This window comes from Dasypus novemcinctus, chromosome 1, assembly GCF_030445035.2.
Source record: "Dasypus novemcinctus isolate mDasNov1 chromosome 1, mDasNov1.1.hap2, whole genome shotgun sequence".
In the NCBI taxonomy this organism is placed as follows: Eukaryota; Metazoa; Chordata; class Mammalia; order Cingulata; family Dasypodidae; genus Dasypus; species Dasypus novemcinctus.
In genome coordinates, this window is record NC_080673.1 from 105,125,942 (window position 1) to 105,138,648 (window position 12,707).

General features: G+C 36.2%; 1 non-coding gene across 1 annotated transcript; it reads right to left on the reverse strand.

Annotated features, from left to right (window-relative positions):
* Positions 1-11,487: 11,487 nt before the first annotated feature.
* TRNAS-UGA (transfer RNA serine (anticodon UGA)) lies at positions 11,488-11,569 on the reverse strand. The gene has a single exon. It is a non-coding gene; the product is annotated as a tRNA-Ser (tRNA).
* Between the last annotated feature and the right edge of the window lie 1,138 nt (positions 11,570-12,707).

Genomic DNA, 12,707 nt, shown 5'->3' on the forward strand with positions numbered 1-12,707 from the left:
TCCACATTTAAAAAAAATTTATTAGAGAAGGTGTAGGTTTACAGGAAATCATGCAGAAAATGCAAAGTTCTCATATAACATCACTTTATAAGCACAGTTTTCCCATTATTAATAATTGGCATGAGTGTGAAATCTTTGTTATAATTGATGAAACAATATTACAATAATTATAATTTTAACTGTACCCTGTAGTTTACATAAAAGTTCACTGTTTGTATTGTATAGTCCAATATGTTAAAAAAAGTTATTGTAGTAATATATATACAAAGTAAAATTTCCCCTTTTAACCACATTCATACATATAATTCAGTGGTATTAATTACATTCACAATGCTACACTATCATCACCACCATCCATAACCAAAACTTTTCCATCATCCCAAAAGAAACTCTGTACCACTTAACCATTAACTCCTCATTTGCTAACCTCATCTTGGCCTCTGATAACCTGTATTATAGTTCATTACTCTATGAATTTGCTTATTCAAATTTTTCATATCAATGAGAGCATGAAATATTTGTCCTTTTTGTGTCTAGCTTATTTCATTCAACATGTTATCTTCAGGGTTCATCCTTGTTGTCATGTATATCAGAACTTCATTCCTTTTTATGGTTGAATAACATTCCATTGTACGTATATACCACATGTTGTTTATCCACCATGTATTGGTGGACATTTGTGTTATATCCACCTTTTAGCACTTGTGAACAATGCCACTGTGAACATTGGTGTGCAAATGTCTGCCCAAGTCCTTTTTTTCAATTCTTTTGATTATATACCTAGAAGTGGAATTGCTAGGCTATATGGTCATTCTGCACTCAACTATCTAAGGAGGCACCAATTTGTTTTTCATAGCAGCTACACAATTTTACATTCCCACCCACAATGAATGAGTATTCCTAATTCTTCATACCCTCTCCAGCACTTGTTATTTTACCTTTCTTTAATAGTAGTCATTCTAGTGGGTTTGAAATGGTATCTTGTTGTGATTTTGATTTGCAAAATCCCAATTTAATGGACTTGGCACCCTGATAAATATCAACTGGTCATAGATGGAAATGTTCATTTCTGGACTCTATTCAGTTCCATTGGTCTATAGTTCTGCTCTTATGCCAGTATCATACTACTTTGATTACTGTAGCTTTGAAATAGGTTTTAACATAGGGAAGTATGATTCCTACAACTTCATTCTTCTTTATCCAGATGGTTTTTGCTAATTGGGACCCCTTATACTTCTATATAAATTTAATGATTAGCTTTTCCATTTCTGTAAAGAAGGGTGTTAGAATTTTGATTGGGATTGTGTTGAATCTGTAAATCATTTTGGGTAAAATTGATATCGTCACAATATTTAATCCTCTACTCCAGAGAATATAGTGTCCTTTCATTAATTTAGATTTTTTATTTCTTTTGCAATGTTTTGTAGTTATCTGCATACAAGTCCTTTACACCTGTAAGGTTATCTGGTACTAAGATTTTCAGGGAGGTTTTGTTTATTGATTCAAACTCTTCACTTGTTATTGATCTGTTGATATTTTCAATTTCATCTTAAGTTATTGTAGGTTTTTTGAGTTTGTAGGAATTTTTACATTCCATCCAGCTTATCTAATTTGTTGACATACAGTTGTTCATAGTATCCTCTTATTGTATTTTTTATTTCTGTCAGTAGTAAGGTCTCTTCTGTCATTTCTGATTTTAGTTATTTGCAACCTCTCATTTTTCTTTATATTGATCTTCTCAAAGAACCAACATTTGGTTTCATCAATTCTCTCCATTATGTTTTTATTCTCTATTTCATTTATCTCTGCTTTAATCTTTGTTATTTTGTTACTTCTGATCACTTTGGTTTTGTTCTTTTTCTACATCCTCCAGTTGTGGAATTAGTTCTCTGCTTTGAGATGTTTCTTCTTTTTTAATGTTAGTATTTGAAGTGATAAATTTCCTTTTCTGCACTGCCTTTGTTGCATCCCATAAGAGTTGATGTGTTGTATTTTCATTTTTATTTACCTCATGATATTTCCTAATTTCCCTTGTGATTTCTTCTTGATCCATTGGTTTTTTAAATTTTCCATTTCTTCCTCTGTTATTCATTTCCTTGTGATCAGAGAAGATTCATTCTATGATTTCAATATTTTTGTTTTGTGACCTAAGGTTTACTCAATCCTGAAGAATATGTATCTTGCCGCTGTTTTGTGACATGCTCTATATATCTGTTAGATCATATTGGTTTATAATATAAATTACATTTTCTATTTCCTCACTGATCTTTCTAGATATTCTATCAATTATCGATAATGCTGTATTGGTATCTCCTACTATTAATGTAGAAACTTCTCTCTTCAAATCTGTCAGTATTTGCTTCATATATTTTTGGACTCTGGTTATGTACATATATATTTATGATTGTTAAGTCTTCTTCCCTTCATCAGGGAATAGTGATCTTCCTCTCTTATAATAGTTATTGATTTGAAATCTGTTTTTATCTGATAATAATAAGTTACCCCAGATTTATTTTGGTTACTATTGGCAAGGTATGTTTCATCTTTTCATTTTCAACATACTTATGTCTATGAATGTAAGGTAAGTCTCATGTAAACAACCTATGGCTGGGTCATACTTTTTTCTTAATCCAATATCCCAGTCTCTACCTCTTGACTGGGGATTTTAACCCATTTACATTTAAAATGACTACTGATAATGCAGGATTTTCTACTACCATTTTGCTGTGTAGTCTTTGTAGGTCTCATATCTTTTTTTGTCCCTCAATTCTTTCATTAATGCCTACTTTCATATTATTTTAATTTTTTGTATCATACATTTTTGAGTCACTTCTCATTATTTCTGTATATATTTTTCATATATTCTTTGTGATTATCATGGGACTTAAATTTAATGTCTTAAATCTATAAAAATAGTGTGTGATATAATACCAAGTTTACTTCAATAGCATACACATACAGTATTCCTATAGTGCTCTGTCCCCCACTTTTATGTTATATTAATAACTAATGGTATATTTATACATTGTATGTCAAGAATCACAGTTCTATCATTGATTTTTATGCATTTTTATTTTAGAAATTGTAATAAGTAAAAGTGGAGTTACATACATAAAAAACACAACACTACTGGCATTTATAATTACTCATATGTTTACCTTGACCATAGGTCTTTATTTCTTTATGCTGCTTTCAGCCACTATGTACTGTCCTTTCCTTTTTATCTGAAGAACTTCCTTTAGCACCACTTGTAGGGTAGATCTAGTAGTGACAATTTCTCTCAGCTTTTACTTATCTGGTATAAATATTTATCCAAATATCTTCCTGTTTCTGTGCTTTCTCATGAGAAATTTGCACTTAAATTTATTGGAACTCTCTTTTACATATGAAGTTGCTTTTATTTGCAGGTTTCAAAACTCTGTTCTTGTCATTGGAATTTTTTGAAATATAATTTTTATTTTCTAAAAATATACTTAGGTTACACAAAATGTTACATGAAAATATATAAGGGATTATCATATGCCCTACTCCCCACACTTTCCACCCTTCCCCACATTAACAACTTCTTTCATTAGTGTGGTACACTCATTGCAATTGAAGAATACATCAGGAGCATTGCCACTAAGCCTGAATTATAGTTTACAATGCAGTTTACATTCTCTCCCACTCAGTCCTGTAGGTTATGGCAGGATATATAATGGCCTATATCAGTTATTTCAGTGTCATTCAGGACAATTCCAAGTCCCAAAATGCTCTCTTATGTATTATACCTTGTTTTCCCTTTCCCTGCCTTCAGCACCTTCAGTGACCACTGTCTTAACATCAAGGATATAATTTCTTCCATTTCTAGAATACCAATAAGTCTATAGTAGAATACCAGTAAGTCCACTCTATTCCATATTTTATTCCCCAATCTTAAGGATTCTGGGATGATGATGCCCACCCCACTCCTAATTAAGAGGGGGCTTCAATCCCATATGATTGATGGATGGGAGTCTCTTGCTTGCAGTTGTAGACTCTCTCAGTTCCTTGGTATAGTGGTTGCCCATCCTCAACTCCTTGTTAGTTGTCCTGTGTAAGTCCAGTGAACTGGAGAGTAGGTGTGGCAACTCTGCTGAGGCTCAAGGCCCAGCTGGTACATGGACAGCCCAAAGATTCAAGTCTGTTGGACCTTTACCTACCAACTCCAGCACCAAATATAGGTTCAAATAGAAGGGACAGAAGAACCACATGTAGAGAAGTCACAACTGAGTCCAACTCTGTCACACTCAGGAACACAAACTCTGAAGTAGGGCCCACTGGTGAGGCACCAAACCCCAGAACTATCTGCCATGACTACAGGACCTGGGTATCTCCAGAGCCCTCAAGAGCTCCACTATTTGGGGTAGTATCTACTGTGGCAGTCTATAAGATTCTGTTGAGACATGCATAAGCCTTACCTCTGGGATGACCTCCTGATTAACTTTGAAGTCTCTTAGCCATATAGACTAATTTGTCTTTACCTTTTCCCTCTTTTATTCAAGGTATTTTTCCAGTTACTAGTTGGTGCTTGGTAATACTCCCTTAGTGCCAGGGAGGCTCATCCCCTGGAGAAAAGCTAATGCATTTGTATGCTGATCTTGGCTTAGACAGAGACCACATATGAGCAACAAGGAGACACTCAGAAGTCAACTCTTAGGCACCCTACAGCACTAAGCTAAATTCCAATTTCTTTTTTCTAATCTTTATTTTTATTGTCTTTTTTTAAAAAAGATACTGATGTTTATTCATGAACTATTGTGATTAGTAATTGAAGAAAATGTGGCATTGGTGTGGAGAAAGTGGCCATGGTGGCTGCTGGGGGTAGGGAGTGGGAGGAAGAGATGTAATGTGGGGGCACTTTTGGGACTTGGAGTTGTCCTGGGTGGTGCTGCAGGGACAGTTACCAGACATTGTATGTCCTCCCATGGCCCACTGGGTGGACTGTGGGAGAGTGTGGTCTATGATGTGGACCATTGACCATGACGTGTAGTGGTGTTCAGAGATGTATTCACCAAGGGCAATGAATGTCTTATGATGATGGAGGAGGTTGTTGTTATGGGAGGAGGAGTGGGATGACAGGGGTGGGGAGTTTATGGGGACCTCATATTTTTTATATAACATTAAAAAAATAAATAAAGACAAAAAAAAAAAACTGTAAGAAGTTCCTGTATACCACACTCCCCACCCCACCCCCCTTCTCCTACATAAACATTCCCTTACATTCATTGCGTTTGGTGAATGCACCCTGGAACACTACCACACCTCATGGACCATAGTTTACATCGTAGTTCACACTTTCCCCCAGTCCATCTGGTGGCTTATGACAGGATATACAATGTCCTGGCATGTGTCCCTGCAATATCATTCAGAACAACTCCAAGTCCCCAAAATGCCCATATCACACCTCTTCCTCCCTCTCCTTGCCCTCAGCAACTCCCGTGGCCACCATCTCCATATCAGTGATACAATTTCTTCCATTACTAGAGTCACAACAGTTCTATAGTAGAATACCAGCAAGTCCACTCCAATTCATATTATATTTCTCCATTCTGTGGACCATGGGATGGTGATGTCCACTCCACCTCTAAATCAAGAAGGGGCTTAGATTCCACATGAATGATGGATTTGAGTCTCCTGCTTGCAGTTATAGACAGGCTCAGTTCCCTGGTGTGGTGGCTGACCCTTCTCACCTCCCCATCAGCTGACCTGGGTAAGTCCAACAAACCGGAGAGTAGGTTTTGCAACTCTGCTGAGGCTTAGGACCCAGCTGGCACACGGACAACCCAGAGCATACACAAACCTCAGTGGCACTCACAGTTTCAGTAAAAGTGACAGAAGAGGCATGTATAGAGAGGTGACATCTAAGTCTAATTCCCTCACAATTAGGAGCACAAATTCCAAAGTAGGGTCCACTGGCAAGGCAATGAGCTCCAGAGTCACTGTCATGACCATAGGACCTGGGTGTCTCTGTAGCCCTCAGAAGCACAAGTACCTGGGGTTGTATCTACTTTGGCTCTCTGGTATCTGGCTGAGACGTGCATAAATGTGACCCTCTGATGACTTCTCAACTCATTTTGAAGTCTCTTAGCCATATAAACTCATTTGTCTTTACCATTTCCCCCTTTTATTCAAGTTCTTTTTTTTAGTTGCATCACCAAGTGGTGCTTGATAGTAATCCCTCAGTGCCAGGGGGGCTCATCCCCGGGAGTCATGTCCCATGCTGGGTTGAAGGTAATGCATTTACATGCTGAGTTTGGCTTAGAGAGTGGCCACATTTGAGCAGCATGGAGGCTCTCAGGAGGAACTCTTAGACACCCTGCAGCTCTAGGCCTACTTGAAATTTCAAGTACATGGGCTCATAAGCATAGTCATCAGTATCAAGGGTGCATCATTGGACCATCTTTCTTCACTGGTCTTTGTCCTTGCACTTGGTAGGCTGTTGCTGTTCTGCCGGGGAGTATGACAGAGCTCCCCCAGATGGGTCCCTCAGTTTTCATGTGTAACTCTATCCAATATGACAATACTCAATGAACATATCTTTATGCCCTATATGCATGCCCTGGAGAACTCCCTCCCACCCATGCATCCCCAGTCAATGACACCCCACACTAGTGCTCCTCCCCTGCCATAGGCGAACCCCTCTGTGATCCAAGGCTTCTTCAAAAATGAAGCCTAATGTGTTGCCAAATTCAATTTGTAGGAAAATGAAATAGTATTGACAGATTTAAAGATTAGAAATAGAATACATAATAATTTAGAAAAACTAAAAAAAGTAAAAAAATAAACTGGGGCATTAAAAATGAAAAATATAATAAAACTTCGTTTTTGATGTTTTGCCTTTCATCACAGTAATAGGTGTTGCCTTGCGTGTACAGTGGCAAGGCAATCTCTTCCATTTTTTCCTCAGTGTCTGCATCCCTTTTTTAAACTTTTAAATTTTATCTTCAAAAAAGTTTTATATTACAGTAAAGTCACATATACAGTATAGGGGATTCCCATATACCCAACATCAAACCCTTTTCCCCCTTCCCCAACAATGAATTTTTTACATGTAGATGCTATTATTTCCTGCAGCTGATATACAGAGATTGAAACAAAGCTACTAATCATAGTTCCACTATGGCTTACATTATGGTTTATATTTTAGACTGTACACTCTTCTAAATTTTTGGTTACATTATGGTTTACATTATGGTTTACATTTTAGACTGTACAATTTTATAAATTTTTAGTGTGATTTATCATGGCTTATACCCATCATTGCACAATATTGTGACACACTTCCATTGCCCTTCAGTTACCCCGTCTTCCATCTATTCTATTCCTCTCTCCCCCTTCCCCCAAGGCCCACAGTGACAACCAAGCTTCACTACTCTATGGACAAGATTCAGAGATACATACAACAATGTTGAGGGTTTAACACTCTAGTCTGTCCTCCACCATTGGGAGTCACTCATGCTCTCAAGAGACCCTCTCCTCTGTTTGAGAATATCAGGCCTCCCCAGAATGGGGGGTACAACACTTTCCCACATACTGTATGTGTCTCCACCCACTGATATAGCATGCCATGACAAGATGAGAGTGCTCACACACTCCCTAGAAGCCTGTCCCAGGTGCACCCTGTGCCAGATGCCCCCAGTCAAACACCTTAAACAAGTAACCTTTCCTTATTATATTTTCTAAAGAGTTTTCTCAACATTATAGTTTCCACCATGTACCTGACAGTCTCCCATGTTCATCTGCTCCCCCCAAACCTTCACCCCAATTCAATTTCAAGAGCAAAGACTCATAAGCACAATCGTCAATATGAAGGGCCCATCAATGGACCATCCTTCTTCATAGTCTTGCCCTGCACTTGGGGGATATTTTGTGTTCCATTAGAGAATATGGCAGAGATTTCCAGAATGGGAATTCAGTATTCTTTCAGTTATTTTGTGAATCTCCACCCACTGTGACAATGCCCCATAAACATTTGAACACATTATGTACCTTATATGTATGCCCAGGTGAACTTCCTCCCATGTATCCCCCATCACTCACACCCCACACCAATGATCCTCCCTTGCCACAGTGTAACACTTCTGTGATCCAAAACTTCTTCAAAAATGAATCCAAGAACATCACCAAATACAATTAATAGGAAAATGAAATAATAATGATAGTTTTAAAGATAATAAATAAAATAATAATTTAGAAAAACTAAAACTAAAATAAAATAAAAAATTGGGGTATTAAATTTTTTAAAAAAATACTAAATTTTTTTTTTTTTGGCATTTTGCCTTTCATCACTGTAATATCTGTTGTCCTGTATGTTCAGTGGCATTTTCTTCCATTTCTTCCCCAGGTCTTACTTTTTTTCCATTTTGCCTTGAAATAAATTTTAGGTCATAGTAAAGTCAAACACAGAATACAGGGGACTCCCAAATACCCAACATAGTTTTTCCCTTCCCATATCCATAACCTTTTTATATGTGGATGGTACATTTCTTACAAGAGATTTACAAATATTTAAACATAGCCAGTGGCCACTGACAATGGTTTGCATTATAGTCTATACTCTAGAACATATACTTTTATGCATTTTTGATGAAATTAAAAATGGCCTATATCAATCATTGCACGATCATGCATAACCCTTCCATTGACACCTAAATATCCCCTCTTCCATCTACTCTATTCCTCCCTCCCCCTTCCCTTGGGGACCATGGCAACCATCAGTTTTCAATCCTTGAAGGACAAGAGTCATAGTTACTTACAACAACACTGAGGGCTTGACATATTGGTCTTTTCTCCTCTGTTAGGAACCACCTATGGTCTCGAGAGAAAACCACCCCTCTGTCTGAAAGCATATCAGGTCTCCCAGGATGGAAGTCCAACTCCTTCCTGCTCATTATGTGTGTCTCCACCCAGTGATACAACACACTATTGTCATTGTCATTTGACTCAACAGGTTGACTACTGTGTATCTTGGCCTGGGTCTCTTCAAGTTTATTCTGTTTGGTGATTGCTAGGATTCTTAAATGTATAGACTAATTTCTTTAATTAGTTTTGGGGGATTTTCTGCCATTATTTCTTTGAATATTCCTTCTACCCCTTTGTCCCTGTATTCTTCTACTGGAACTCCCATAATGTTTATAATGTACATTTGTCAGTCTACCACTGGTCTCTTAGGCTCTATTCACTTTTCTCATGCATTTTTCCTTCTGCTGTTCTGCCTCAATCATTTTCATTTGTCTTTTTGTCTTTGATTTCACTTATTCTTTCTTGTTTTAGCTCCAATCTGCTATTGAAACCCTCAAAGGAATTTTTCATTTCAGTTATTCTGGGCTTCAGCCTCCAGTATTTCTATTTGGTTCCTTTTTAAAATTTTTATCTCTGTATTGAGATTCTTATATTATTCACTATATTTACTTGATACCCATTAGTTCTTTCTCTGTGTTTTCCTTTATCTGCATGATCAGATTGAAGATCATTTTTTTAAAGGTTGTCCAGTGTCTGGTCTTTTTTGTTGATGGTTTCTGGCTTTTTAATCTTGTTCCTTTGGATGGATTATCATTTTCTGTTTTTGTTTGTTTGTCTTGTAATGTTTTGTTGCACACGTACACTTTAATATTTTAAATTGTTAACTCTGGGATTTAGTCCCTGAGCTCTCCTTTCCTTAAATTTATTTTCTGCAAGTGATATGATAGAGATTTCTTTGAGTGCCAAGAGCTAACAGAAATAAACAAACCAATGCAAAAAACACGTTTAAGAGTCTTTGCAAATTGGCTCGCACTTTTTTTGTGCGTGATGTTTTTTCAGGGTTTAGGTCTTCTAATAAGATCAGTCTGAATAGAATGTGAAGTATAGAATCCTCTCCATCTTTTCTGAGTCTGCACTTGTCCTCATGGTCTTTTCTAGAAATTCCCTTGATAACAGTACTTCAAATGCCCCCTGTAATCTCTATTAAATAGATTTGTCCTCCCTCCCTTTTTCTCTATTATGTGACTTAAAGCAGGTAGCCCTTTGCCCCCTTTGCCTTTGACTTAATTGTTTCTTATCCTCCCTTAGCTGTCTGCAAGATACTTCTGCCTGCAGGGCACTTTTTAGAACCCAAGAGCCAGAGATCAGCTTCTCAATTTCTGTTTTGGGGGAAAAAAAAAATCTTGCTTATTTTTTTAAAAATTGGAATTTTGTTAAATGCACAGTTCTGTTTCGGGAGAATTGGCAACAATATTAAGTCTTTTGTCATATAAACATGATATGTCTCTCTGCTATTTAGATCTTCCATTATATAATTTATCTCAGCAATATTTTACAAAACATTTTAGTCTGCAGATTTTGCACATCTTTTGTCATAGTTTTCCTTCAGCATTTTAAATATATGTATATTTTCTATCCTATTGAGAATGCTAATTTTTAAAGTTTAAATTTCTAATGGTTCATTGCTAATATATTGAAATAGAATTGATTTTATTATATTGATCTTGTATCCTGCAATTTTATTAAATTCACTTATAGTTCTAGTAGTTTTCCTTATAGATTTCACAAGATTTTTACATACATGATCATAACTTCTGTTAAATAAGACAGTATTACATCTCCCTTTACATTATGCATTGCTGCTTATTTCTTTTTCTGGTCTTATTACACTAGCTAGGACATCCAGTAAAATATTGAATAGAAATGATGAGAGTAGACACATTTATCTTTTTCCTGATCTTAGGGGAAAGAGTTTTGGGTTTGCTTCTCCAATCCCTCTGGCTAAAATTAGTCCATGTTCTGTTTCTCTTGTCTCTAATGGCTCATTGCTTTGGTGATAGTTCCTCCCAGATTCTAGAATTGGCTATTATAGCCAGTGAGATTTTCCTTGGATGATTTTTTATAATCTAGTTCACATGAAAACACCAAGAACTTTTATTTAAGCAAAAATCTTCTTAATCAAAATTTTTGTCCATTTTTAAATTTAGCCTGTTTATTTTGCTTAAGCCAAAATATTCCCCAAATTTGCTAAATAAGTAGTCAGATTTGTTATTTTTAAAAGAAGTTCTGCCAACTTAATCTCTGTTAATATCTGTACTATGAGTAGACCAATTCTCCACTTTATCATATATGTAGGGCCTGTAAGCTAAACAATGGTACACAGTTGCTATTCCTTTACAGTTTCTTCTTTTTTTTTTTTTAATTTATTTATTTTTTTATTGACTTTGTAATAATATTACATTAAAAATATACAGTTTCTTCTTAATCCTCTTAGATAGCACTCTTTCTGTTGCTGCTTTAAAAGTTTTGTGGTTGACAATAAGGTGGAACTGGAAGCCACTCACTGTGAAAGCTGGTATTCTGGACTTTTACAAAAGGGAAGAAACGATTTAGAGACTTTTTCAGGAACAGGAGTGTTGAAGTCAGATTGTACTTGCTGAAGGGTTTCAACTTTCTTCAATTAGTAACACTTTGATCACACGTGATTTAGCTGGAAAACAGAGCCTCTGTGAACAGGATTTGAACCTGTGCAGGCAAACCCCACTGGATTTCAAGTCTAACGCCTTAACCACTTAGCCATCACAGCACCCTTTGGAATTTTAAATATCTTTTTTCCTAGTGGGAAAAAGTCCATTTAATTCTGTTTATAACCTTGGCAAGGAATCATGGCAGCATAGATCATCATCTCTGCATTTATTTATAAGTTGGCAAATGAGAAGAGCTTGAAAAGTAGCATCACAGTAATAATGTAAAGGAATTTTCAGCAGTAACGTCAAGAATTGAATGTTTATGCAAAATATACATCCCCATGGATGTTTCGCCGATAAGCATACTTCGATATCTCAAAAATCTCAGGGATTGTCATATTCTCAATTTTGTCACTTTGTAGACTTTCTTTTCTCCCATATTATGATGGCAGTTCACAAAGCACTGAACTCATTTATCTCCTTGCTGTAGTGTAAATAATAGTTTGCTAGTGATCCAGTTAATCTGAAATTTATATTAGGATAGCTTGTAGAGTTATTACTAGCATTTGATTGCATTCAATAACAGTAAAAGGTAAATAGTGTCACCAATCAATTAATTGTTCTAGACTATGTGTCTTAGTTACATATACCATATTTCAAGTTGGATTGTTTTCTTTCTTATATTTCAAAAGCTTTCTTTTCTGAGAAACCAGAGAAGAGCCAGTTGTTATTGGAGAAATAGGCCTACTGATGGTTGATGAGAAAATAAGTTAATGACAGAGGAAAAGAGAATGATGAGTACAATTAGCAGATGCAAGTAAAACAGATGTTATAAGCAAAATTTTATTGTAGTAGTAAAAGGATAGTCTCTACTTATTATTGGTTTTGCTCACTTTTTTCATCCATCACTATCATTTGACCTGAAATTTTCAACTAAAACAAAATTTTCATGTGATACATTATGATAATTACTATTTTTTCAAGCTTATTTATCCACTAAATTGATTTTCTGATCCACTAAACTGATTCAACCCACAATTGGAAAAGCACACAGAATTAGGTACATGAACATTTTACAGTTCTTGGCAAGTAGTGTTTTAGGAAATATTTGGAGAAAGTTTTGGTTCTAAAGTCCATGTGTCTGACTTCTTGCATAGTGAGGAAGAAACCTGGGTGAAGAGTAGGAGGCAGGGATGGGTCAGAGGTTATGGTTCTAAGAGCCAGGATTGAATGTGACTTCAGACCCCAGGCAAAAAG